Genomic DNA, 27356 nt, shown 5'->3' with positions numbered 1-27356 from the left:
AGAGGCATCCTCTTCTGCACTTAACCCAGGCCCCAATGGACTGGGTGCGCTTGTCCCCTCTCCCCCCCTCGCACTTCCTGTTTGCGCACTTGCACGACCTTGAATGCACTAGGCATAGCAAGTTCATTTTGTTCTGCCCTCCCTCCCTAGCTTGATAGCACCTGAAACACTTGTGCATAGGCGCGTGATGGTTTGCTCTTCCTTACTCCCCTCCCTCTCTCCTTCCCTCCTGTTATACACTTGCACTTGCACTAGTAAAAATGCCTCTGGCTTAGTTTACTAGTTAATTTTTGTTAGATCATTCGGAAACGTCAAGGCACAAGAATGACTACTGTTTTCCCTTGTACCTTTTTCGCCTTGAAGCGCTTTGAAGCACTTCACTTGTGCATAAGCGCTCTGCAAATAAACAATTACAATTACAATATATTACAAGTTAATTCACAGAGCGTACATACAAATAAATGAAATGCTCGATTTCAATGGTTTATAGACCTGCTGAAATACTCCATAAATTAATCTACAGGTACATTTTGCAATACAACAGTGCAAACGCATGCATATATACAGAGTAGAGTCCACCCGTTGTATTACTTCAGACATGTTGTTCAAATATCGGAGAACCAGTAGTCAAGCACGTGAATACGAAAACATTTGTGGACATGCTGGGTGGATATTAAAAAGTCTTCTTGTGTACTCAGTCTAAACAATTAGAGAAAACGGGCTCCTGGTTACGGCCCTATTCTACCCAGGAGGGTTTATAATCAATCAATAATTACAAGCATGAGATAATATATGATACAAGTGGTGTGAACCCAAAGCGACCTACTTGGACGTATTGATCACGCACACGCCATCCCTCATTGCCTGTCTTTCATGAATTACAGTAAAGCCGAAACACTTTTGTGTTGACTACATGACTTCCAGTCCCAGGCCCTCATTACGAGTCAGGCGGTACAAGTTTAACGGCACCGATAAAGGTGCTGGTGCCGTCAACCCCGTACCGCCCAATTCCGAGTTCCCCTCGCGGGACCCGCTCTGCACGTCTGGTCTCATCAGACATGCAGAGCGGGTCCTGCGAGGGGAAGAGGGAGCAAACAACGGGCCAACTCGTAATGGCCCGTTGTTTGGTCCCTCTCCCATTCCCAATGGGGAAGGACCGGGTCCGGGTCCTCGGAGGGAGGAATTACCGGGCCTTCCGACCTCGGAATGGCCCGGTAAATCCTCATTCCGAGGACCCGGACCCCGATGCGATTTCGGCGGCAGCCATGCCGCCAATAGCGGCATTGTTACCGCCGAACTCGTAATGAGGGCCCCGCACACACTGTTTTACCATTGTGCAGTGCAGCTTTGTTTGGTGTATATATATAGTTGTAACCCTTGTCAGTTCTGTTACGGCAGCAGGGTATATATGTTTTGCGTCCTAAATCACAATCCAAGGAAATCACTTTGGGTTCTCACCACTTGTATCATTTATGATCTCCTGCTTGTAATTATTGAGCCTCAGGTGTTCTATCCACTGTAGATACATGTTACGTTGTGACTTATATTAAACTATCAAATAGGTCAAGGCAATGGTCCCAAATGTGGTAATTGACCATAAGGCGTGTGTGTTTTTGGTTCCTATGACCCTGTTCATTTGCGTTTGATTGACTCAGTCTAAACAATACATTTCAAAACATAAACATTTGCATTATATTTGGTAGCGACGTATTGGAAGAATCTTGTGCCTGATGATTACTACTAAGAAGAGAGGTGAAAGATCATAAGGTAGGGAAAATCTATCTCCATCCAAGCACATCATGGGCACAGAAAATGTCCAGTTGTAGCCAAATTTGAGTCCAGTCATGGAGGAGATTTATGAACCTTCACAAAGCGATGACGCACTCTCAAGAACCGAGTCACTGCTGAAGTGCCGCCGAAGTGCTGCTCCTTGCATCCACGGCCACACCCGAAGAAAGGTGCATGGTTTTCATTGCAAAGTGTGTTCAATTGGAAGTATGTCTAAAATACTGAAAAGTGATTGTAGGCTCTTATCACACCCACCCTTCGTCCTTACGTGCGGCTCACTCCCACCACAAGCCTCTCCTGCTGCAGGCATCGATGTGAGAAAGCCAAGTCTTTGGTGTCGCGCGTTAAATATTGCAACACATTTCGAGAGTTAAGTATGTACGGAACAATGGTCGAACACTTGAGAAATTTTGTAGTAATTCACTTGTGGGTGAACTGTGTGCCTGGGCACTAAAGGCAACCATGTTGTCAATGTTATATTAGTATAAAACATCACAGTGCTACGTCATTTCTTCCTAAAATGTTCTATGGGACGCCAGCATCTGGGAAAATATATGCTAAGCACCTCCTGGTCAAGGCCCTTGTTTGTAGTTACTATGAGATTGGCCGATTGAATTGTCTCCAAATATAGCAGGGTTGCATGTTTTTATAGCAAAACCTCGGCTGGCTTTCATTGATTGGACCATTATCTTTAAGGATACAATGCTTTCTATCCGGTTTGCAAATGTGACTGTAACGTGACATTAGTTTTACTCTTTATGTTTGATTTGCTTGCTTTACCATTTCCACCCATATGCAAAACAAATGTGAGACATTCATAGAAATGTATGATTAGTTGTATACAATTGTAAATAAAATGCAAAAATAGATTACATGAGCAGACGTGATTATTTTAGGCTGGCATTTTTTTGTTACTAGGAAAATGTGCAATTCTGGTGATTAAGAGACTGCGAGAGCAATCCGTGTCTTCATTCAGCATAAATTGCTTCTTGTACCTATATAAAAAAAAAAAGGAACCGTGTGAATTAGCAATTGTTTGTACATTCAGGACATGACATGCATGCTCATATGTCTTTAAAACTCGAGTTGTGATTGTTGACATAATTAGTGATGTAAGGTGTAAGAGTGTTCCCCCCTCAGCAGCAATTGTGATGAGTGAGCCGGGCACAGCTGCCATATTCCTCTACCTGGAAACCCGCCTCACTCCACTAACTAACCAACGAAAATGGGGCCTTATAACCTTATGGCTTTCAATTTGTACCAATGTTAGAGCCATCTTGAACAACATCATTTTACGAGATGTGTTGAGTTGAGAGCAGAGACACCGATCCAGGTGTTCAGCTAGTTCATTAAAACAATGCATGCCTTTGGTTATTCGACGCTGACTGTAAATCCAATTTCGGTGTTGCTCAGTCAAAATAAAGTAATTCTTGGCATTTTTAAGAGGAACCACTAATCCATGACACTAAGAACATTAACATTTTAATAAGCTTACTTTGGCAGCAAACAGAATGCCCTGGAAACTCAGTGAGGATTCTAGTTGTTATTGTGATAATATATCCTTGGAAACCAACATGTACGCCCTATTACTTGTACACCAATCCTTGACTGAAATACCAAAATCCTTTCCTGAAAATACTTGGGTTCCGTCAGCGTAGAGGTGCCTACCAATATGTATTGCGGGGTATTAGCCTATTTGACCAAAAACAATTCACCTAATGACCAATTTGGTAGAATTTTGCATGGGTGATTTGGCCTTCGGAGCAATTTGGTCGCATATATTGCAAAAATACCAACCCTGGAGACTGGGGATTGCGGGGGTCTCACCCGCTCCCCATGTTTGGTATTATGCAATTTTGGGGGTGCGGGGTGTCCCCCACTTGCTTAAAATTGGAGGCGGGGGACAAAGAACCCCAAAAGAAAACACATGTGCATGTAAATTGAGCCCCAAGCAAATAAATTGCGCTCAGTTTGCTGCAATAAAAAAAATATGGTCAAACATACCCAAACCGTGTTGCGGCAGCTCTATTAAGGATTAGACTCCTGCCAGTCTTCCCTTCTTGCATAATATCTGGTTTCTCGAACGAATTATTGCATGACTGTGAGATATATATTTTAATGTCATTTGTATGTTAGCAATTTTATTTTGCTGTTCGCACTGGTGCTTTTATTGCCTGTATTTTATGCTTTAAGTTTATAGATTTTATTTGTTGCTGTGCATCATCTGTTTTATGAACACGTTTTCGAATAAACAACTATTGATTGATTGCAATGTCATAAATTAAAGCAATGGTCTAGGACCAGGTAACTTTTCCACATGTGCGTCGTTGGACTTTTAAATTCATATTTAGTTTGTTTAGCCAAACATGTTCAGAGTGTTATTTGTAGCTGATTAAAATGTACTACTCAGTTATGGCGCGTTACCTACAGACCGGTGATTGACAGTGTGCAACAACTGTTATGCAATTTGGATACTCTACACGTTTCTCCCGCCCCCATTTATATTGCTGAATTGAGGACATTCAGTTCATTCGTTCTAGAGTAAGTAGGGGTTCTTGAGGGGTGAAAACGATCAGCACCAAACTGAATTACGAACATTCTGAGTTTTATGCCATATCTCACGGGGCATGCAAAAAAAGCTGTATTCATAGATTAAGCTAATATAGTGCTATGTTTTTTAGTTTTGGCTTCTTGGTGGTGCTTAAGCGCCTCCTATAAGGCAAAACTATTGCATTGGAGTACATGTTGGAGGTAGATGGCCTCTGTGAAGGAACACACAACTTGTGAGCATTGTTTGGTTATTTAGCCACCCATTGAATGCTAATCCCTCTGGCCATTCCCACCCACCACCTGCCCCTTCCCACCGAAAACGTAATCCTCTTTTTTTTTAATCTAGCTTTATAAAGCAGTAACAGCAAAATGTGGGCTCTCAGTGTCATTGCAAAGAAGCCTGCTAAGATACAGGTGTAATTGAAGTTGTAAATATATTACTGATGTAATAAAAAATGTCTTAACCATGTGTGCCTTTAGCCACGTGATTTAAATCTGTTTCTTGCACTCATGTCAGGTTACAAATTAGCATTGACAAAGCAAACATTTCTGTCTTCTGTATATGTATTTGGCATTTGCCAGGCACTGCTATCATACTCCCAGGTAATCACACCATTTTCCAGTTGTCATAGTATGGCCAGGCAGGATATTGGCCTTGTCACACTGATGCTTTAAGGGGTATGAAATCCTTTTTGCTGCATTGACTCTGATGTTCTTGGGCTTTTGTCTAAGATGGCTGCTCCAGTCTATACCAGTGGAGCCATCCTTTGTTGGAACCTGGCCCCATTCAATTGGTTGCCTCCCTCCTATTTCATCCAATTGGGGTCACCAGGAGGCAGAAGCCAGCCCTACACCTTAATCTACCCGCTTTGTCTCTTCGACCCCTCCAGCTAATTCAGAATAGGTCTGCAAGACTTATCCATGGCCTCAAGCCCAGGGACTGCATCTCTCCAGCCCTGAAATCGCTGCACTGGCTCCCAGTTGCTGCAAGGATCAAATTCAAATCCCCCTGCATCATCAATAAGGCTGTCTGGGGCCAGGGACCACGCTATCTACAGCTTGCTCCCACTAAATACGCTCCCTCCAGACCTCTACACTCCTCCGGCACCCACCCTCTGTGTCTTAAGCGCTTCGCTGAACAGCAAGCAGGCTGCCGATCTCTTTCCTCGGCAGGCTCCCTCCTATGGAACAGCCTCCCCCTTCCTCTTCATCTTGAGCCAGAGCTCCTCGAATAACGGAAGCTCCTCAAGACTTTCCTTTTCACGTCCTCCTTCCCTTCAAACCTCCTCTGCTAAAAATCCACTCAGTTGCTGAGATTGGTGACCAGGGCCCTTATGTATCCTCTTGGGTCCCATCGCCTCTCATACCCAATCGCCTTCAGCCTCCGCCCGCTCTCAGCACTTACCTCGCTCCCATGGCATATGTCACCACATGCCTGCATTTATTTTATTTACAGGCAGCTGACCACTTACCTAGACACTTACAGCTTCTCAATCCCTGGCACTTCCCTCCTGGTTACACCTTGCACTTATCCCCCACCACTCATCCCTTCTCCATCTCTCTGCACTTCCATGTTCTGAACGCTCACAAGGCCTAGTAGGTCTGCTTCTCTCTCTCATTGCTTTATTTTATTTAATTCCCATGTTATCTCCTTCTTGCCCTGTGGGCGCTTTGAAACACAATGAACTTGCTGTTTAAGCGCCTTAAATAAATAAATCATAATATACTCTGGAATTTACAACTAGCACCATTCAAAAGTCAGAATGGCTTAGCTGTTGCACTCCTTCCACCATAAACTATTGGCAGCCAGATGTTGTGGTGACAGGCGAAAAAAATCCAGACTGCCATTTTAGGCAGTGGCCAGAACAACCTGAGTCGAGTAGAAACACAGCCACCAAGACGAGCAACACACATTGGCAAAACATGTTAATTAACGTCTCTAAACATGCTCTAATGCATCCAGGATGCACAGTCCTAGAGAAACGGCTTAGCATTCTATGTTCCTGGGAATGGTCCACCCATACTCGCCGGTGACTTGTAAGGTCATGAATTTCACTTGAAAAAAGAAATGACAGGTGGAGCCTGTTTTGTACGATGGTGTCTTGTCTGATTGTTCATGTTCACTATAATCAACTAAATGTATTGTTTGTTGAAGCTATTACATTAGCTTTATCATTTGAAAAATTTACAAGGAGGGTGAAGGGTAGATTGAGGGGGTAGGAGTAGCAGGGATCAAGGCAGGAGGACAATAGGAAGTCCCTTGAAGGTGTAGGGGCAGTGCTAGCCAGAGGGCAAGACAACACAGGCTGGTACATTGTCTGAGAGAAAAAGGAGAAGGATCAGGGATGTGGCAGACCCTTAAACCGGTTAGGTAACAGCTAGCTCTAGGGCTAGTGGCAAAGTCCAGCAGCAGGCTGGCAGGTGCCAGTGTGAATCAACTTGATGAGGATGAAAGTAACATGGGATTGATTGTCTAGTTACCTCACACCGGGGCGATTCTGTGAAAGCTACTCAGGAAGAGCATCAAAATCCGAGAATGTTGCCTGTGATATCTTAGTGATGCTACCCAACCAGTGGCCTATCAGCAGAGACCAGTCACCTACCACAGAGGATTCGTTTGACAGACATTTCTTTCTGGAACAGAAGAAAGGAACTCATTTGTGAACGTGCCTCACGTACAGAGCCACTCTCTATAAGACATTTGGCAGACAGAAAGGTCCCAATGGGTGTCCCGAGGAATTACATTGCCAAGAGGAATGTTTACAGAGGGTTCCATAAAGCCTAATGGGAGCATGACGTTTGCACTATGATTTAAGCACAAAGGGAACCCAGGAAGAGACATTTTAATAGCCTGTCAACTGGACCATAGACTTACTTACAAAAGGGAGAGTGCGGGGAGGGGGTGACATGGAGATATATCCCTTGTTCTAGTTTGCTTACAATTCTGCCTGTCTTTTTTTGGTAAGTCCCACATCCAGCAAGCATGAATTTGAAATATAGGGGGTCATTACGAGGTTGGAGGTAATGGAAAAACGATGCCGGTAAAGGATTACCGGCATTGCATACCGCTCCGGGCTATTCCGGGCACACGGTCCATCATGCCGGCAATACCAGCATACCGCTAATGGGAGGAAATCACAAGTCAGGCAGACAAGCAAATACCGGCATCATGAAGGCGCTAGTAGGGGATACTGGCATGCCGGTAATACTGGCATTGTGAACCAACCGTAAAATGCTATGTGCAGTGTTCCCAACTGCCACAGGTGCACACAATCAGTACAGGTGGAGGCAATGGAGTCTGGGCCAGCACAAAAGGAGCACACCCACACACCACACCCCTTCCCACACCATGATGATTCCAATAGTAGTAGCAATACTGGGGATGGAGGACATGCTTTCATTGCTACACCAGCAACAACAACAACAGCATCAGCAGGCACCACAGAGGGGACGCAGGAGGAGAAAGAGGGTGAGACAGGCCTAGCATGCCCCACCAGTGCAGCCAGCGGTACCACGCAGGCAGCCCCTAATCCCTCGCATCAGAGCCAGTCCATTCAACCTAACACCTGAGCAGATCCACACCCTGTACCGTCTGAACCGGGACACCATCACCACCATCGTGGACATGATACACAACGACATTGTCAGCCTCATTGAAATACACACGGCCACCCCCCCCCCTCTACTGAAGGTAGTGTCGGTGCTCCACTTCCTTGACACAGGCACCTACCAGCACACAGTGGGGCACATGCATGGCATATCACAACCCTTATTTTCTCGCATTCTGAACCAAGTTCTGGATGCCCTCCTCAAGCACACAAGGGACTACATATCTCTACCACGGTATCCCCAGGATATTTTTGATGAAAAAGTTGGCTTCCAGACACTGGCAGGCATGCCAAATTGTATAGGTGCCCTCGACTGCACCCACATGGAGTCAGTGGTCCCGCATGCCATGGATGTGGTGTACCGCAACTGCAAGCAATACCACTCCATCAATGTGCAGATGGTATGTGATACCAGCAAGATCATCACACATTGTTGTGCCAGATATCCCGGATCAACTCATGACTCTATGTTCCTGCAGAACTCCACGCTACCACGCTACATGGAGCGACATGCAGGACGACGTGGCTGGCTGCTTGGTAAGTTGCATGGCAGGCACATGGCACTGAAATGGGGGGAGAGATGCACACACCACCATGGTGTCAATGTTGATGTGACAGCACGATGTACACATCACTAAACACTGTGCCCCAAAGCATCCCAAACAGAACATGACACCCAAATCCCATGGGAATGAAGTAAGGTCTACACCTATCACAACATGAAAAACAGTAAACCACCCCACATCCCACAACACTTGCACCACTCATCAGCGGTCCTCACCCTCTGCAACACCATCCAGCAACATGCAGTGAATATGCAGTATGTTGCTGTCTCCAGCAAGTCACCACACAGGACAAGCATCCATGGGAGTGCATTGAACAAAACCACCAAGGGAATCCACTGTCTGTCACAGGGCCGCCACAAAAACAGGAATGCTACATGTCACCATGGGGAAAATCAGCGCTGAATGCCCAACATTGCAGAGCTTACTGCCAACGCTCCCAGTCAGAAAATCATACAGAACACCACACATCACAAATTAGACACAAACACAGCTGTATCCGTAAACAATGCATGAGCAACAAGACGGCAGTGCACACCGTGTATCATCTTGAAGATGCAACCCACACCATTATTCCATGGAACAGGACACATTGAGAGCCTAAAAATGTTGTGCATAAAACCAGGGACATGTGCATGTGACCAACGATAATCTGCAGGCATGTGTGACTAGTACAGCTGTCCATCATGAATCAACTGACATATACCTTTTTTTGCCGCCCATGCAGGTGATAGTGGCTATCCCTTGAAGTCGTGGCTCCTCACCCCTGTCCGAAACCCACAGAACAGGCACGAGGAGGACTACAATCGTTGCCACACCCGTACCCGTGTGGTCATTGAGCAGACCTTTGGCCTGTTGAAGGCACGGTTTCGCTGACTTAGCCGGTCAGGTGGCGCCCTCCTCTAAAGGCATGAGAAAGTGGCCAAGATCATCATGGTATATGTCATGCTGCACAACATGTGTATCCGACGGAACGTGCCCCTGCTCCCTGACATTGAACTGCAACCACCTGCTGATGATGAAGGGGATGAAGAAGATGTGGCTGCACATCATCGCAGTTCTGATGCACAGGAGGGACGTGCTGTGTGTCAGTCAGTGATTGCACAATATTTCTGACACACATGGTTGCAGAGGGTGACATGATAGTTGGACAGAGGGCACTGGGTGTGGGAGTACATGTACACTATGCACTGTATATGAATAAATGACACATGCACAATGATGAATGTCCACTCAAGTTATTTTTTTCACACAACGGGTGTATTGAAATGTCCAATGAAGATGAAAGTGCACTAACCCTCCACCACCCTCACCCCCTCCAGCTCCCCCTACAACTCCCCCACACACCCTCCCCCCCTACCCCCACAACACCCCCACACACCCTCACCTCCTCTCCCCTCAAAACTCCCCCACACATGTTCAAACAAGTGTCTATTGACTTCATCAGGCTGGCCAGTCTACTTCCTGCCACTCCCTGCACCAGGTGGCAGCAAGTCCGGGCGGCGCAGGGTGCGCGCTGACCTGCGTAGTGGGCTAGTCTGTGTGGAGTTCGAGGACGATGGGGTGGCTGCCTGCTCCATTTGGGGGGCCGGACGCTCAGCCTCCATTGCATCAGCTTTGCGGCTGAGGATCTGCCGCAGGGCTGATACCTCCTCGCAGAGTCTACTTGTGCTATCGGCAATGATCTTGCCCAGAGAGGCAGTGTTTTCGTGCCACTCCTGCCTTGCTTGGGCATTGTCAGTTACGAATAGTCGCACCAGGGCAATTAGCTCCTCCTGCCGCTGCACCCCCGCCAGAACACCTGTGAAGGTGGAGGGTGCTTGGGTGTCATGCACAATTTCTATTGGGTCCCCTACGGGACTCATGGCCCCTTGGTTGTACTCCACCCCAGACTGCTCCGTGGTGGTGCCGTGGTCGGAGTCTACTGATGTGAGCTGGGGGGATGGTGCCGGACTTGGTGTGCGAGGCAGGTCGGAGGAGACGTCCTCCATGGGCACCCACACCAATGCTGCGCCTCGTCCTCAGCCAGGGGTGCTGTAGCACTCCCCGACAGAACTGCTCTATGCTGAGAGTGCAGCTTCAGCTATGTCCTGTGCCAGTGTGACTGGAGTTGTGGGTTCTGTGTCGACGGCCCTTGGCGGTACCCGTGCCGTGGCATCCAGAGGTGGTTTCCTCTGGGGTGCATGGCAAGGCTTGTGTTGGCCTTTGGAGGTGGAAGGCCTCTTGCCCTCATCCCGGGCCCTCTTCCGGGGTGTGGTCGGCTGTGGGGGTGAGTCCCGGGCCTCACTGTCATGATCTGAGCCTTTGGGGTTGAAGAGAGGGACGGCATGAGTGATGGTTTGAGAGGTATTATACATTTGTATAATTGGTCATCTACACAATAGAGGGTAATAGGCAGTGGAGTTTGGATGATCACGTTGCTTGCTATATGGGTGGGTAATGCAGGCATCCGTCGGGGTCACTCATGTTGGGGCAGACGTATGCTATGTGACATGCATATTTGTTGTGGCCTGCATGCAGTGTGACTTATGCCATTAACATCTTAGTGTAGTTTGTGTAAGGTATGGCATTGCCTTGCTGCAGGCATCTGCATGTGTCTGTGCTGCGTACGACAACTAGGCTGGGAATGTGTGTGTATTGGGCCATGGCTTGCCTCTTTAGAAAGACATATTGGTGGACTATAATCAGACTCTGCATTACAGTGTTTTCTTAGGACACTCACCTCCTTCCGCCGATGAGGTGGCACCACACTCCATGTCTCCCACGCCTTCAATGGCCTCCATGCCGATCGGGCTGGCACATATGTCCTCCCACCGGGACAGCTTTATCGGAGAGCTTGCTACTCCGCCAGTTGCCATGGCCTGGCTCCTGTTTGCCGAGAGGATGTTGAGGACTCGCAGGCGCAAGTCATCCCACCTCTTCCAGCAGTCCATAGTTGTGCGGGGGGTGTTGCCAACTGCGCTGACTTTTTGTGCCACTAGTGCCCAGATCTCCTTCTTTCTGATGACAGCCTCCCTCTTGAGGCTCTGGGCAAACACGACATCAGCATTCTCAGCCAGGGTCTCCGCCAGCATGGTCAGCTCGTCTTCATTAAAGCGCTCCTTGCACTGGCGGGAGGCGCCCTTTTTCACTTCCTTGGGTATTGTATTGTTGTTGTGGATTGAATTTGGCACACAGCAATATACTACAGGTCCTGGCTGCTGAGGATGGCTATGGATTGTGTTTTTAAAGATGGCCGCCATGCTCTTTCCCGTTCCTGTGCGACAACGCTACTTCCGGTTCCGCTTATTTATGGTGACTGATATTAGCGATCACCGCTAATGCCGTCTTGATTAGTGCCGGTAGTGCAATCTGCGATTTACATGATGCCGCTAAGGGCCATTTTCAGGATTTTAGCGGCATGCCACTAATGTCGTTACCGGCATGGCGCAAAGCTCGTGCCCGCGAAGTCGTAATAGCCCTCTATTAGCGGGCTATTACCTACACGGACACAGCATTTGCTCCATGTCGGTGAGGACAGTTACTTACCTCCAACCTCGTAATGACCCCCCTTGTCTATAAACCTTATTAACGTGTTTTGTGGCGTTTCCCCAATATCTTTATGCCAGGTGATTTTGCAAATGCTATTCTGAATGGAACCCGCAGACTGGTATGCAGCAACTGGACACATGAAACAACCCAATAGTGCTGCTCTGTCTCTGCATTGAACTGACCAATTAGCTACAACTTCCTGTCAGTAAAAAGATAATCCAGAGATACATGCCAGACACATTTTCCATGTTTTCTTAGATCTGCTTATCACGCGGACCCTATTCAATACAGGTGGTTAATGTGTTGAACTGAAACGACATCATCCATAAACACCCCTCCACGCCCTCCCCCGCCCCCGTGTTCTCATTGCAAAAATTCCAATGTGTATGAAGTTCCCTTTTGGGCCTCAGTCATCTCACACTGGTTGAGAGCAACCTCCTTAATGCATTGGTATCTAATTCTAGCATAGAATCTGGCATGATGAAGGAAATTATTACGATACGATATAGCTTTATTTCGGTCAACGACCATGAACGCAGAAATACAATCAGTTAAAACAATGAATGCATCATGAAAATCCAGATAGACATAAATAAATATATAACGAATCATTTCATCATACAAAGTCCATCGGTAAAAGTAAATGAAACATACACAACAAAAAATCTGCTGTACTGTAAAGTAAAGCAGAGATTTAAAAGATGCTGTACTGCAGACGAAGGGTTTGTGCAGATACTTTGGTCATTTTCAAACCAATTAGTTCCTATTCTTCTAATGTCCAGCACAGTAGCTACAATGAATCAGCTTGCAAGCCTCTTACATATCGAGACTGAACAGAAAAAGTCACACATGAGCAAAATGCAAAAGAAATAAACAAATAATAGCGTTGGACTGCAGAATACAAAGGGCAGCGCCATCCAGAATGCATGTTCAACTTTTCCCTCCGAGCCCAAGTAAGGAAAGTGGCAACAGAATGGACTGCCAATTCGGCCTCCAAATGTAAGCAAAGTGCTAGTGCTTGCTGGGTTGTTCTTATGGCTCTGACTCACAATAATGGCCTCGGGTATCTTTTCCTAATTCTTAGGTAGCAAGGGCATAGAAGTAAAACGTGTCACTTTCTCAACCCTATCGCCGCAAACAATGCATTTATCCAGCGGCAGAATACCCAGTTGCAATTTCAGATACAGTGACCTAGTAAACTTAGGAGACACCACATTCAGGTACTTTTCATATCCCATATTTAGCTTTACCTCACGGCCATGATTGTCTGCAGATTACGGTCATCCTGTTTAACAAAACGCATTTTTAATAAATTGCTTAGTGCTGCCATTTATATTGCACGGGTCATCCCAACACTCGCTTAGGCTCAGGGATCGCAAAGTACCTTTGATGTGTACCGGCCACGGTAATGAACGTCCGCCCTCTTGAGATATTATATCCTCTGGGGCCAAACTGTACTTAGCTAGCTCTGGGGATGACCAAACCCTTGCCCATTATGATATGGGTTTAGGTTTACACAGGGTGTCAATTCTCCATAAGCACGTCCCTAGATAGACAGGGAAGTTAGAGGCGCTGTTTGGTAGGCCTAGCATGTTCTCCACAAATGTATTTTCGGCCACAGACAATGGTATGCAATTTGTAGCACCCCACAATTCTGACCCATAAAGGGCTGCTTGCCTGGCCTGTGTAACATAGGCTTCTAATGTCACTTTTATCGCCTAATTGCCAAAGACACGGACTAACTTGGCGATGCCCCCACTATACCAGGTTAAAGTGACTTCAGCTTTGGAAACCTGGATTGACCAGTTATAAATGTCAGTGAATTTGAGGCCTAGATAGTCTTACAGGCCGATTCATGGAAATAATGTGCGTGGAAAAACCGGCGCACGCGTGCGAAAACGTGCGATTCGCAGTGCCACAGAAAAAATCGCAGAATATCGCACAGAAAACAGCGCACATCCATTCATGGAAGCACGGGCACGAGCAAAATGTGGGATGTGCGCTGAAAAAGTGCGCGCCGCATGCTAGCGCACAGGTCATCTAACGCTGTGCGATAAAGCCACAGCGAATTCGCACATGGCGCGGCGCACATCCCAAAAGTAGGCGGAAAACGGGGCGTGACACGCGGAATGGGGAACAACTCGTGAAAATGTGGGCGTCACAGGGGAGGACCAGGAGGCAAGTGCGCGGAACGCCCAGACGCTCGCCTACAACAGGCATTCATGGAATCGAATCGGGTAAAACAGCGCACGGCCAAAGACGCGCACAGGCCCATACCCGTACGCCACAGAAAGCAGGCGGTAGCGTCCCAATACATGTGCGCCAGAATGTGCGCTTAAAAAATACCGTATACACAGCTCAGCGATTGTGCCTGGGGGAGCGTGTGCGTGCATTTCAGGTGTGCGCGCGAAGTCATACACGCGTTTTGGCTGGGTGCGTGTACATCATGGGTGCGCGAGAGGTTTCACACGCGTTTTGGCTGGGTGCGTGTATTCCAGGGGTGCGCGAGAAGTTTCACATGCGTTTTGGCTGGGTGCGTGTATTTCAGGGGTGCGCGAGAAGTTTCACACGCGTTTTGGCTGGGTGCGTGTATTCCAGGGGCGCGCGAGAAGTTTTACACGCGTTTTGGCTGGGTGCGTGTATTTCAGGGGTGCGTGAGAAGTTTCACACGCGTTTTGGCTGGGTGCGTGTATTCCAGGGGTGCGTGGGAAGTTTTACACGCGTTTTGGCTGGGTGCGTGTATTTCAGGGGTGCGCGAGACGTTTCACACGCGTTTTGGCTGGGTGCGTGTATTCCAGGGGTGCGCGAGAAGTTTCACACTCGTTTTGGCTGGGTGCGTGTATTCCAGGGGTGCGCGGGAAGTTTTACACGCGTTTTGGCTGGGTGCGTGTATTTCAGGGGTGCGCGTGAAGTTCCACACGCGATATCAGCAGGGTACGTGTATTTCGGGGTGCGGGGGAAGTTTCACACGCGAAATCAGCAGGGTACGTGTATTCCAGGGGTGCGCGGGAAGTTCCACACGCGATTCCATCAGGGTACGTGTATTTCAGGGTGCAGGGGAAGTTCCACACGCGATTTCAGCAGGGTACGTGTATTTCAGGGGTGCGCGTGAAGTTCCACACGCGATATCAGCAGGGTACGTATATCACAGGGTGCAGGGGAAGTTACACACGCGAAATCAGCAGGGTACGTGTATTACAGGGGTGCGCGGGAAGTTCCACACGCGATTCCATCAGGGTACGTGTATCTCAGGGTGCAGGGGAAGTTCCACATGCGATTCCATCAGGGTACGTGTATTTCAGGGTGCAGGGGAAGTTACACACGCAATTCCAGCAGGGTACGTGTATTACAGGGGTGCGCGGGGAACACCACACGTGAATTGCACGTGTGGGCCCTCCCAGGTGTTCCCTCTACACCCTCCATGGCCCCTGCAGGTGGCTCACACCACAGGGGCCTACCCTGCACATGTCCTGCAGGCACCGCATCCACCATGGCCATGCCCCCCAGCCAACCCACATGTCAACTTGCACTACTGGCCACCAACGCATGTCTCCCTGCACCCCCAGCCACCAGGGGCACCCTCCACCAGGCCCCCACCCATGTCTCCCACCACCCCCACCCCCCAGTCACCAGGGGCAGCCTCCACCAGGCCCCCACCCATGTCTCCCACCACCCCCACCCCCCCAGCCACCAGGGGCAGCCTCCACCAGGCCCCCACTCATGTCACCCACCACCCCCACCCCCCACTCCCCAGGGGCAGCCTCCACCAGGCCCCCACCCATGTCTCCCACCACCCCCACCCCCCACTCCCCAGGGGCAGCCTCCACCAGGCCCCCACCCATGTCTCCCACCCGCCCCACCCCCCAGCAGTGCAGGGGCAGCCTCCACCAGGCCCCCACCCATGCCTCCCACCACCCCCACCCCCCCAGTCACCAGGGGCAGCCTCCACCAGGCCCCCACCCATGTCTCCCAGCACCCCCACCCCCCAGCACTGTGGGGCACCTGCCAGCAGGCCCCCACCCATGTCCAACTCATGTTCCCCACCACCCCCACCCACCAGCACTGGCCCCCACCCATGTCCAACTCATGTTCCCCACCACCCCCACCCCCCAGCACTGTGGGGCACCTGCCAGCAGGCCCCCACCCATGTCCAACTCATGTTCCCCACCCCCCCCCACCCCCCAGCACTGTGGGGCACCTGCCAGCAGGCCCCCACCCATGTCCAACTCATGTTCCCCACCCCCCCCCCGCCCCCCAGCACTGTGGGGCACTTGCCAGCAGGCCCCCACCCATGTCCAACTCATGTTCCCCACCCTCCCCACCCCCCAGCACTGTGGGGCACCTGCCAGCAGGCCCCCACCCATGTCCAACTCATGTTCCCCACCCCCCCACCCCCCAGCACTGTGGGGCACCTGCCAGCAGGCCCCCACCCATGTCCAACTCATGTTCCCCACACCCCCACCCCCAGCACTGTGGGGCACCTGCCAGCAGGCCCCCACCCATGTCCAACTCATGTTCCCCACCCCCCCACCCCCCAGCACTGTGGGGCACCTGCCAGCAGGCCCCCACCCATGTCCAACTCATGTTCCCCACCCCCCCCACCCCCCAGCACTGTGGGGCACCTGCCAGCAGGCCCCCACCCATGTCCAACTCATGTTCCCCACCCCCTCCCCCACCCCCCAGCAGTGTGGGGCACCTGCCAGCAGGCCCCCACCCATGTCCAACTCATGTTCCCCACCCCCTCCCCCACCCCCCAGCACTGTGGGGCACCTGCCAGCAGGCCCCCACCCATGTCCAACTCATGTTCCCCACCACCCCCACCCCCCAGCACTGTGGGGCACCTGCCAGCAGGCCCCCACCCATGTCCAACTCATGTTCCCCACCCCCCCCCACCCCCCAGCACTGTGGGGCACCTGCCAGCAGGCCCCCACCCATGTCCAACTCATGTTCCCCACCACCCCCACCCCCCAGCACTGTGGGGCACCTGCCAGCAGGCCCCCACCCATGTCCAACTCCTGTTCCCCACCACCCCCACCCCCCAGCACTGTGGGGCACCTGCCAGCAGGCCCCCACCCATGTCCAACTCATGTTCCCCACCACCCCCACCCCCCAGCACTGTGGGGCACCTGCCAGCAGGCCCCCACCCATGTCCAACTCATGTTCCCCACCACCCCCACACCCCAGCACTGTGGGGCACCTGCCAGCAGGCCCCCACCCATGTCCAACTCCTGTTCCCCACCACCCCCACACCCCAGCACTGTGGGGCACCTGCCAGCAGGCCCCCACCCATGTCCAACTCCTGTTCCCCACCACCCCCACCCCCCAGCACTGTGGGGCACCAGCCAGCAGGCCCCCACCCATGTCCAACTCATGTTCCCCACCACCCCCACCCCCCAGCACTGTGGGGCACCTGCCAGCAGGCCCCCACCCATGTCCAACTCATGTTCCCCACGCACTGTGGGGCACCCTCCACCAGGCCCCCACTCATGTCTCCCACCACCCCCACCCCCCAGCCACCATGGCCAGCCCCCACCAGGCCCCCACTCATGTCCCCCATAACCCCCACCCCCCAGCCACCATGGGCAGCCTCCACCAGGTCCTCACAATCCCCAATCATGTGCGTTATGGTCAGCCTCCACAGCCAAAAAGCCCTACCAAGTAACCCATTCAACCACATGGAAATTGAAATTACATGTTACACCCCCAATGTCCATAAAGCAAATGAACCCATGTCTGTCACACACAATGGTTGCAATTGAATGGGAAAACACCCAACATGACATGCATGAAACCAATGAGATGATACCACACAGTGAAGTATGAAAACAAAATTGTATTAAAAAAAAAAAACCTAATGAAAAGAAACAAACTACAATGTCAATGAAAAAAAGAGAAGCTGCATGTCCGTTTTAAAAAAAAAATACTACAAATCCAAATCCTAAAAAAAGTTGTCAAAAGTCACATCAAAAATAAAATCAATCCAATGAAGAACTATGTACAAAACATCCAAGGGTCCATGAGCCCAACTGAACAAAGGAAACCTACAAAAAACCCTAACTAAAATGCAACTATATGCAGAAAGTGGACCAGTGTCCGTCGACTCCAAATCATAATAAGAAAGAAAGCAAACCTAAAACTAAAGAACTATATACAAAGGCGGCGGGCAAGTCCAGCGGCTCACTCTGTGGTGTTCCGGGCCAGGGCATCATCGAACTCCTGTTCGATGTCCCGGAGGCGGTCCTGTTCCATGGCCCCGAGGGTCCGCAGGGACGACGCCGTATCCTCCTCCAACCCCCTGCGGATTGCCTCGAGGCACTCGGCCCGCCTCAGGGCCCTCCGCATGGAGTTCTCCGCCCTGACCATTGTGAGCCGCGCCTCTTCCGCCCGCCGCCGCTCCGCACCTATCTGCTGGCCCAACCGCTGCCACACAGAAGACACACCCCGTCCTGGGTCAACTTGCCCTCCGGCCGATGCCTGCCCCTCCGATGTTGAAGGCCCGAGCCTTCATGGCTCCCACCACGTTGCCGCTGCTGCTGTGCCTCTGCCCGTGCACTGCCTCCTGCTGCCTGCACATCCTCCGCCGGCTGGGGTGCAGTTGTTGAAGTGGCCACCCCTGCTGGACGTCCGACTCCCGACTGTGGCAGGGATGCCTCCTCCACCAGCCTGGCCGCACCGTCAGAGGCAGCTCCACAGGGCACCCAGGTGACTGATGGGTGGGAAGATGGCACAGAGGACGACTGGCACGTAGGGGGTCCAGTTGAGGAGGGGGTCGAAGCAAGCCCCATCAGACGGAGGAATCCGGCCTGGGTGACCTGTCCCAGCAGGCTGACGTGGTCAACGAGCCATTCGAGATGACGTGCAGTCTCTCCATGAAAAGACTGCAGGTCACCTCGCATGGCCCGTTGACGCAACGCCACACCAGCCAGGACAGGCTCAACCCGGACCTGGATAGCCACGTCCGCAGGCAGAGGAAGGCCAGTTGATGTGAGCTCATCCCCTGCCTGAAAACGGGTCTGGACGTAGGCATCCCTGCTGGTGCAAGATGATGCAGGGACAGGATCGGGGACAGGATTGCACACAGGCACCTCCGCGGCGGCCTGTGCTGCCTCCTGTCCCTGGTCCTGCACTACACCACTAGCACCAGTGGGATCCCCACCTCCAGACCCCGTCTCTGGTGCTTGCACGGCCTCCTCCTCCACCAAACCCCCCACCAACCTGGATGACTCTGTGCCATCTTCCCCTGTTGGGCCCTGTGGGGTCCCAGCTGCCCCTTCTGCTGCCGAGGAGTCCAACTCCAACCTCCGCCTCTTGGAGCCCCCCCGGCAGCTGCGGCCTGGGACGCGGCACCGGACTCCTCACTCCCCGACGAGATGACAACCTGGGAGGGGAGCCGGGCCTTGCGTCTCCGGCTGGCGGTGGGATCCCCGCCGCTGTGCTCCACAGCACCTTCTCCGCCCTCTTCATCAGTTGACGCTGCAGACAGGGAGAAACAAATCACAGGCATCAGGGCACTGTACAATGGACACATACACACATGACAGTTGCACATGAGTGGCATTGGCAAACCTCAGACATGTCATCACAATCCCCAACACACATGTCATTACAACTCGCACACATGAGCCATACCACAGCCATATCGCAACTGCCACCACCATCCACACACATACAACAGCATGAGCAGCCAAAGGTGAGCCAGACATCACATGCAACACAGGAAGTGCACCACACATGTACACACACCACCACACTTGCATGCATGTTTACACCTCTGCCAAGTGTCGCGCTGTTCAGACGGGCATCCATGTCACATCTGCCAATCAGGCTTCCACATACCGCTGTCACATGCATCCATGTTGCATCACTGTTGCACCCTTGTCAAATACACACACATGCACATGTACACAGTGCTGATACATGCAGCCGAAAACAACATGCATGCGTGACATCACGGACATGTCTACTTACATACACATTCATCCAAACATGTGTGCCCACACAACTGCATTTGGCATGCAAGCCTACACACACAAGCACCATCCATGTCTCACACAGCACAGCCCCCGCATGTGTCAGCCCCACGGCCCTGTACACCCCCACCCATACTCGACCCCATACAAACAGATGTGCAACCTGCACACTACTGAATTATCACCACACGCACTGCTCACAATCAGGATGCATGTACACTCACCGCTCGACTCCAGACGGGTCTGCTTCTCTAGGACCTGGACATGGAGCGCTGGGGATATTCGTTCCAGGACCCTCATCTGTTCCTCCGACAAGTGGCCCCGGCGCCCCTTGGCATCCGCTGCCTTCAAGAGGCGCCGGGCCTTGTTCAGGGTCCTGGACCTGAAGTCCTCCCAGCGCTTCCTGACATGTTGTAAATCGCGGACTGCCACCCCCTCCGCGTTGATGGCAGTCACGATGTCAGTCCAGATCCGAGTCCGTCCTTCCTTGTCGGCGCGGCAAAGTCTGAAGAGGGCATCATACTGCCCCAGGACTTGCTCCACCAGGACACCAACTTCGGTGGCACTGAAGCTGGTGCCCCTCTGCCTCTCTGGCCGGGGATTGTCAGTGGTCACAGATGGTGTTTGGCCCGACATGACAACCCCAGAGGCAGGAGTGGGTGGGCAACTGGGTCCTGGGGCTGGGCTGTGGAGCGATGGAATCCCAGTCGGGAGTCTTCGGTTCCAGCAGGGGTGGTCACAGCAACAACTGCACCCCAGCCGGCAGAGGATGTGCAGGCAGCAGGAGGCAGTGCACGGGCAGAGGCACAGCAGCAGCGGCAACGTGGTGGGAGCCATGAAGGCTCGGGGCCTTCAACATCGGAGGGGCAGGCATCGGCCGGAGGGCAGGTTGACCCAGGACGGGGTGTGTCTTCTGTGTGGCAGCGGTTGGGCCAGCAGATAGGTGCGGAGCGGCGGCGGGCGGAAGAGGCGCGGCTCACAATGGTCAGGGCGGAGAACTCCATGTGGAGGGCCCTGAGGCGGGCCGAGTGCCTCGAGGCAATCCGCAGGGGGTTGGAGGAGGATACGGCGTCGTCCCTGCGGACCCTCGGGGCCATGGAACAGGACCGCCTCCGGGACATCGAACAGGAGTTCGATGATGCCCTGGCCCGGAACACCACGGAGTGAGCCGCTGGACTTGCCCGCCGCCTTTGTATATAGTTCTTTAGTTTTAGGTTTCCTTTCTTTCTTATTATGATTTGGAGTCGACGGACACTGCTCCACTTTTTGTATATAGTTGCATTTTAGTTAGGGTTTTTTGTAGGTTTCCTTTGTTCAGTTGGGCTCATGGACCCTTGGATGTTTTGTACATAGTTCTTCATTGGATTGATTTTATTTTTGATGTGACTTTTGACAACTTTTTTTAGGATTTGGATTTGTAGTATTTTTTTTTTAAAACGGACATGCAGCTTCTCTTTTTTTTCATTGACATTGTAGTTTGTTTCTTTTCATTAGGTTTTTTTTTTTTAATACAATTTTGTTTTCATACTTCACTGTGTGGTATCATCTCATTGGTTTCATGCATGTCATGTTGGGTGTTTTCCCATTCAATTGCAACCATTGTGTGTGACGGACATGGGTTCATTTGCTTTATGGACATTGGGGGTGTAACATGTAATTTCAATTTCCATGTGGGTGAATGGGTTACTTGGTAGGGCTTTTTGGCTGTGGAGGCTGACCATAACGCACATGATTGGGGATTGTGAGGACCTGGTGGAGGCTGCCCATGGTGGCTGGGGGGTGGGGGTGATGGGGGACATGAGTGGGGGCCTGGTGGGGGCTGGCCATGGTGGCTGGGGGTGGGGGTGGTGGGAGACATGAGTGGGGGCCTGGTGGGGGCTGCCCCTGCACTGCTGGGGGGGTGGGGGTGGTGGGAGACATGAGTGGGGGCCTGGTGGAGGGTGCCCCACAGTGCTGGTGGGTGGGGGTCGTGGGGAACATGAGTTGGACATGGGTGGGGGCCTGCTGGCAGGTGCCCCACAGTGCTGGGGGGTGGGGGGGTGGGGAACATGAGTTGGACATGGGTGGGGGCCTGCTGGCAGGTGCCCCACAGTGCTGGGGGGTGGGGGTGGTGGGGAACATGAGTTGGACATGGGTGGGGGCCTGCTGGCAGGTGCCCCACAGTGCTGGGGGGTGGGGGTGTTGGGGAACATGAGTTGGACATGGGTGGGGGCCTGCTGGCAGGTGCCCCACAGTGCTGGGGGGTGGGGGGGGGGGGTGGGGAACATGAGTTGGACATGGGTGGTGGCCTGCTGGCAGGTGCCCCACAGTGCTGGTGGGTGGGGGGGGGGGGTGGGGAACATGAGTTGGACATGGGTGGGGGCCTGCTGGCAGGTGCCCCACAGTGCTGGGGGGTGGGGGTGCTGGGAGACATGGGTGGGGGCCTGGTGGAGGCTGCCCCTGGTGACTGGGGGGTGGGGGTGGTGGGAGGCATGGGTGGGGGCCTGGTGGAGGCTGCCCCTGCACTGCTGGCGGGTGGGGGTGGTGGGAGACATGGGTGGGGGCCTGGTGGAGGCTGCCCCTGGTGGCTGGAGGGTGGGGGTGGTGGGAGACATGGGTGGGGGCCTGGTGGAGGCTGCCCCTGCACTGCTGGGGGGTGGGGGGGTGGGAGACATGGGTGGGGGCCTGGTGGAGGATGCCCCTGGGGAGTGGGGGGTGGGGGTGGTGGGAGACATGGGTGGGGGCCTGCTGGAGGCTTCCCCTGGGGAGTGGGGGGTGGGGGTGGTGATCGACATGGGTGGGGGCCTGCTGGAGGCTACCCCTGGTGGCTGGGGGGTGGGGGTGCTGGGAGACATGGGTGGGGGCCTGGTGGAGGCTGCCCCTGGTGGCTGGGGGGTGGGGGTGCTGGGAGACATGGGTGGGGGCCTGGTGGAGGCTGCCCCTGCACTGCTGGGGGGTGGGGGGGTGGGAGACATGGGTGGGGGCCTGGTGGAGGATGCCCCTGGGGAGTTGGGGGTGGGGGTGGTGGGACACATGGGTGGGGGCCTGCTGGTGGCTGCCCCTGGGGAGTGGGGGGTGGGGGTGGTGGGAGACATGGGTGGGGGCCTGGTGGAGGCTGCCCCTGGTGACTGGGGGGTGGGGGTGCTGGGAGACATGGGTGGGGGCCTGGTGGAGGCTGCCCCTGGTGACTGGGGGGGTGGGGGTGGTGGGAGACATGGGTGGGGGCCTGGTGGAGGCTGCCCGTGGTGACTGGGGGGCTGGGTATGTGGGAGACATGGGTGGGGGCCTGGTGGAGGCTGCCCCTGGTGACTGGGGGGGTGGGGGTGGTGGGAGACATGGGTGGGGGCCTGGTGGAGGCTGCCCCTGGTGACTGGGGGGGTGGGGGTGGTGGGAGACATGGGTGGGGGCCTGGTGGAGGCTGCCCCTGGTGGCTGGGGGTGCAGGGGGACATGCGTTGGTGGCCAGTAGTGCAAGTTGACATGTGGGTTGACTGGGGGGCATGGCCATGGTGGATGGGGTGCCTGCAGGACATGTGCAGGGTAGGCCCCTGTGGTGTGAGCCACCTGCAGGGGCCATGGAGGGTGTCGAGGGAACACCTGGGAGGGCCCACACGTGCAATTCACGTGTGGTGCTCCCCGCGCACCCCTGTAATACACGTACCCTGCTGGAATAGCGTGTGTAACTTCCCCTGCACCCTGAAATACATGTACCCTGATGGAATCGAGTGTGGAACTTCCCCTGCACCCTGAAATACACGTACCCTGCTGAAATCGCGTGTGGAACTTCACGCGCACCCCTGAAATACACGTACCCTGCGGAAATCGCGTATGGAACTTCACGCGCACCCCTGAAATACACGTAACCTGCTGATATCGCGTATGGAACTTCACGCGCACCCCGAAATACACGTACCCTGATGGAATCGCGTGTGGAACTTCCCGCGCACCCCTGAGATACGCGTACCCTGCTCGCATGGGCCCAATCGCGTGTGGAAATTCCCACGCACCCTGAAATACACGTACCCTGATGGAATCGCGTGTGGAACTTCCCGCGCACCCCTGGAATACACGTACCCTGCTGATTTTGCGTGTGAAACTTCCCCCGCACCCTGAAATACACAAACCCTGCTGATATCGCGTGTGGAACTTCACGCGCACCCCTAAATACACGTACCCTGATGGAATCGCGTGTGGAAATTCCCGCGCACCCCTGAAATACACGTACCCTGCTGAAATCGCGTGTGGAAATTCCCGCGCACCCCTGAGATACGCGTATCCTGCTCGCACGGGCCCAATGGCGTGTGGAAATTCCCGCGCAGCCGTGTAATACACATACCCTGCTGAAATCGCGTGTGGAACTTCACGCGCACCCCTGAAATACACGTACCCTGCGGAATTCGCGTGTGGAACTTCACGCGCACCCCTGAAATACACGTACCCTGCTGAAATCGCGTGTGGAAATTCCTGCGCACCCCTGAAATACACGTACCATGATGTAATCGCGTGTAGAACTTCTCGCGCTCCCCTGTAATACACGCACCCAGCCCATTCGCGTGTAGGATTTCTCGCGCACCCCTGTAATACACGCACCCAGCCATAACGCATGTAGTATTTCTCGCGCTCCCCTGAAATACATGCACCCAGCCCTAACGCGTGTAAAACTTCTTGCGCACCCCTGCAATACACGCACCCAGCCCTAACGCGTGTATAACTTCTCGCGCACCCCTGGAATACATGGGCACAGGCATATCGCGTGTAAAACTTCTCGCGCACCCCTGGAATACACGCACACAGCCCAAACGCGTGTGATACTTCTCGCGCACCCCTGAAATCCACGCACCCAGGCCGATCGCGTGTTACCGCGAAACCCGTATTACACTTTCCCCGCTTTGGCAGTCCGGTAAACTGGTCAAGGTTTGGCACAGCCCTTTGCGATGTTTTAGCGATTTTGATGGCTTTTCCTTGTGCGAGGGCGTTCTTAGGGGCGTAACTGGCGCTTCTGCTGGGTCGCTGCGCCACTCTGCGCCACGGCTTGTTTTGGAGGATTAATCCATGAATACGATGTGCGCTGAAATGGATTTTATCGCACGCGGCTGGCGCAGACATTCGCACGGGAACACTCTGCGCCAGCCGCGTGCGATACTTTTGACTGTATTTCCATGAATCGGCCTGATAGTCTTTTACCTGTTCTACAAGTTCTTCATTCAACCTCAGCTCGAAACTTGCTTTTCCCCCCTGGTTTTTGTTTTCTGAAATACCATGACTTTAGACTTTTGAACTGTAATTGTAAACCCATTTCACTTCAACATTTTTCAAAAGCAGATAACTGCAGTTTGGAGCGAATTGGGCCTGTAGATAAGAGTACAGCATCATCTGCAAACATTAGGAAAGGGCACCTTTCCCCGGCTAATACTGGTGCATCACACTGCATGTTGATTAATAGTATAATCCTATTGTTAATAAAACGGCAAAAGTGTTTTGGAGCAAGCACACATCCCTGGTGTACCCCCATCTGGATTTTGACATTGCTTGAGACTCAACATCAGTGCTCCACCTAATTACAGATTGTCACCAGTGTACAGACTCTGTACGGCCCTCAGCAGGGTGGTAGGAATTCCCATATCAACCAAGGTATTCCAGAGTCTAGACTTGGGAACCCTGTCGAAAAGCTGTCCTGAGGTCTATGATCACTGCGCACAAGTTATTGTTCCTTAGCAACGTGTACTTGTCCCACAGCAAGCTCAGCCTCAAGCACTGATAGGCAGTACTAACTCCTACCTGGAACCTGGCCTGGAGGTGATGGATCTGGTTCGTATCTTCGATCCAGGCCTTCAGGTGCATTAATAAGGCTTTAGCATAGACCTTGCCCCCAGCATCAAGCAGGGAGATAGGTTGAACTTTGCCTGTATCCTCCATGCCTCCTTTCTTGTCCAGTGGGACAATTTCAGCCTATGTCCATGTCTGAGGGACAGAATTTGATGATAATGCTGCATTAAAAAGCTGAGTAAGGTACGGCACCGAGATCCCAGGTGCGGATTTGTAAAAGTCCACTGGTATTTTTAATGGCCCTGGTACTTTTTTGGCTTTTTTACCTGCCAAAGCAACACACACCTCTTCCATAGGCAGGCAGATAGGAGTGTAACCACCCACGATCCCTGCAACACCACTACTGGGTGGATCAGTAAGGGCACTAGTTTCAACATATAATTTAGTGAAGTGCGAATGCCATGCTTGTTGGGGGATATTACAGTGGATATTAGTCTGGACATCATTTCTGCCTGTCCCTATGAGTGTCCAAAAACCTTTTGAATCTTTATCATAAATAGACTTCAAAAGGGCATTCCAGGTTTGCCTAGTAAACTCTTCCTTTTTAGATTTTATCCTTTTTTGTAACATGCTTGCTTCATCTGTAGCACCACTGTGCTACGCCTAGGCGCCTCTTTGATAAATCTAATCACATTTTCTTTAGCACTCCAACAATCCTTGTCAAACCAGGAATTGATTATGAATACATTTTTCCGGATTTGTTTTGATTTTACGGTAAAATGGGATCTCAGCTCATCTACTAACACAGAATGTGCTCTGATCACGCCTCTACCAGTACCGCTACCAAACTGGAAGAAATCTTCCAGTACTAAGAGAATGCTGTTTTAAATCTGGGGCACTTCTCCTTGGTATTGATCTTGACCCATTTGACCACCTTCCTTACATATCCAACCACTGCTATGGCCGTGTTAGGCTGTTGCTGACTGGCTTTTGATAGCCCGAGCAGGGAAGATCCTACTCTCAAGGCTAATGGGTGGTGATCGCGTGCCACTCTTTCTAGAACTAGAAATGAGACCCATACGGCTGAGAGGCTAGCTCAGGGGCAATGCGTTTGTCTTGGCAGCAAGACAAGCCACAGAGGCACAGGTTTGAATCACGGCCTCACACTTAGAAACTGATCTTCGGTATTAAGCGCATTTTAACGCTGCATTTCCCCTACCTCTCCTGTCCTCACTCAGTGAGAATGTCACACTCCAATCCTCCGTATGAAGGGCTCAAGACGCGTGTGGACGGAGTACACCCACTTTTTTCAGAGGGTGGATTCAGTCCCTCCACCCCACAAACCCCCCCTAGCTAAAATGAGAAACATTGAATGTCCTCTTTGAATTTATGAATTAAAGCCGACCTCAGGGATCTAACGGCAGTCATTGGGTTTGCAGGCCTGACACTTCATCGCTGAACTATATAACATGATGAAAAATAACAAACAACTAAAGGTGAAATGTCCCATTTTGGTGCTGCAAGTTCCAGGAAAACATTTGTACTGGTTCTTGGAGTTTAAAACATGCACACCTTTTAAGGTTTTCAAAAACACTATTAGAA

At 52.3% G+C, this 27356-nt stretch overlaps 1 protein-coding gene across 2 annotated transcripts in view; it reads right to left on the bottom strand.

The window, feature by feature from the left end:
• Positions 1–470: 470 nt before the first annotated feature.
• Positions 471–27356, bottom strand: part of LOC138567406 (lipopolysaccharide-induced tumor necrosis factor-alpha factor homolog) — a 327246-nt gene continuing 300360 nt past the window's right edge. For both annotated transcript variants that reach the window (XM_069645579.1, XM_069645580.1), the window contains one exon: positions 471–2783. The gene's annotated coding sequence lies outside the window, so the exon portion shown is untranslated. The remainder of the gene's footprint in view (positions 2784–27356) is intronic.

This window comes from Ambystoma mexicanum, chromosome 2p, assembly GCF_040938575.1.
Source record: "Ambystoma mexicanum isolate Mex_15411 chromosome 2p, UKY_AmexF1_1, whole genome shotgun sequence".
NCBI lineage: Eukaryota > Metazoa > Chordata > Amphibia > Caudata > Ambystomatidae > Ambystoma > Ambystoma mexicanum.
Note: the sequence above shows the minus strand (reverse complement) of the source record. Positions and strands in the feature narration are given on the sequence as shown.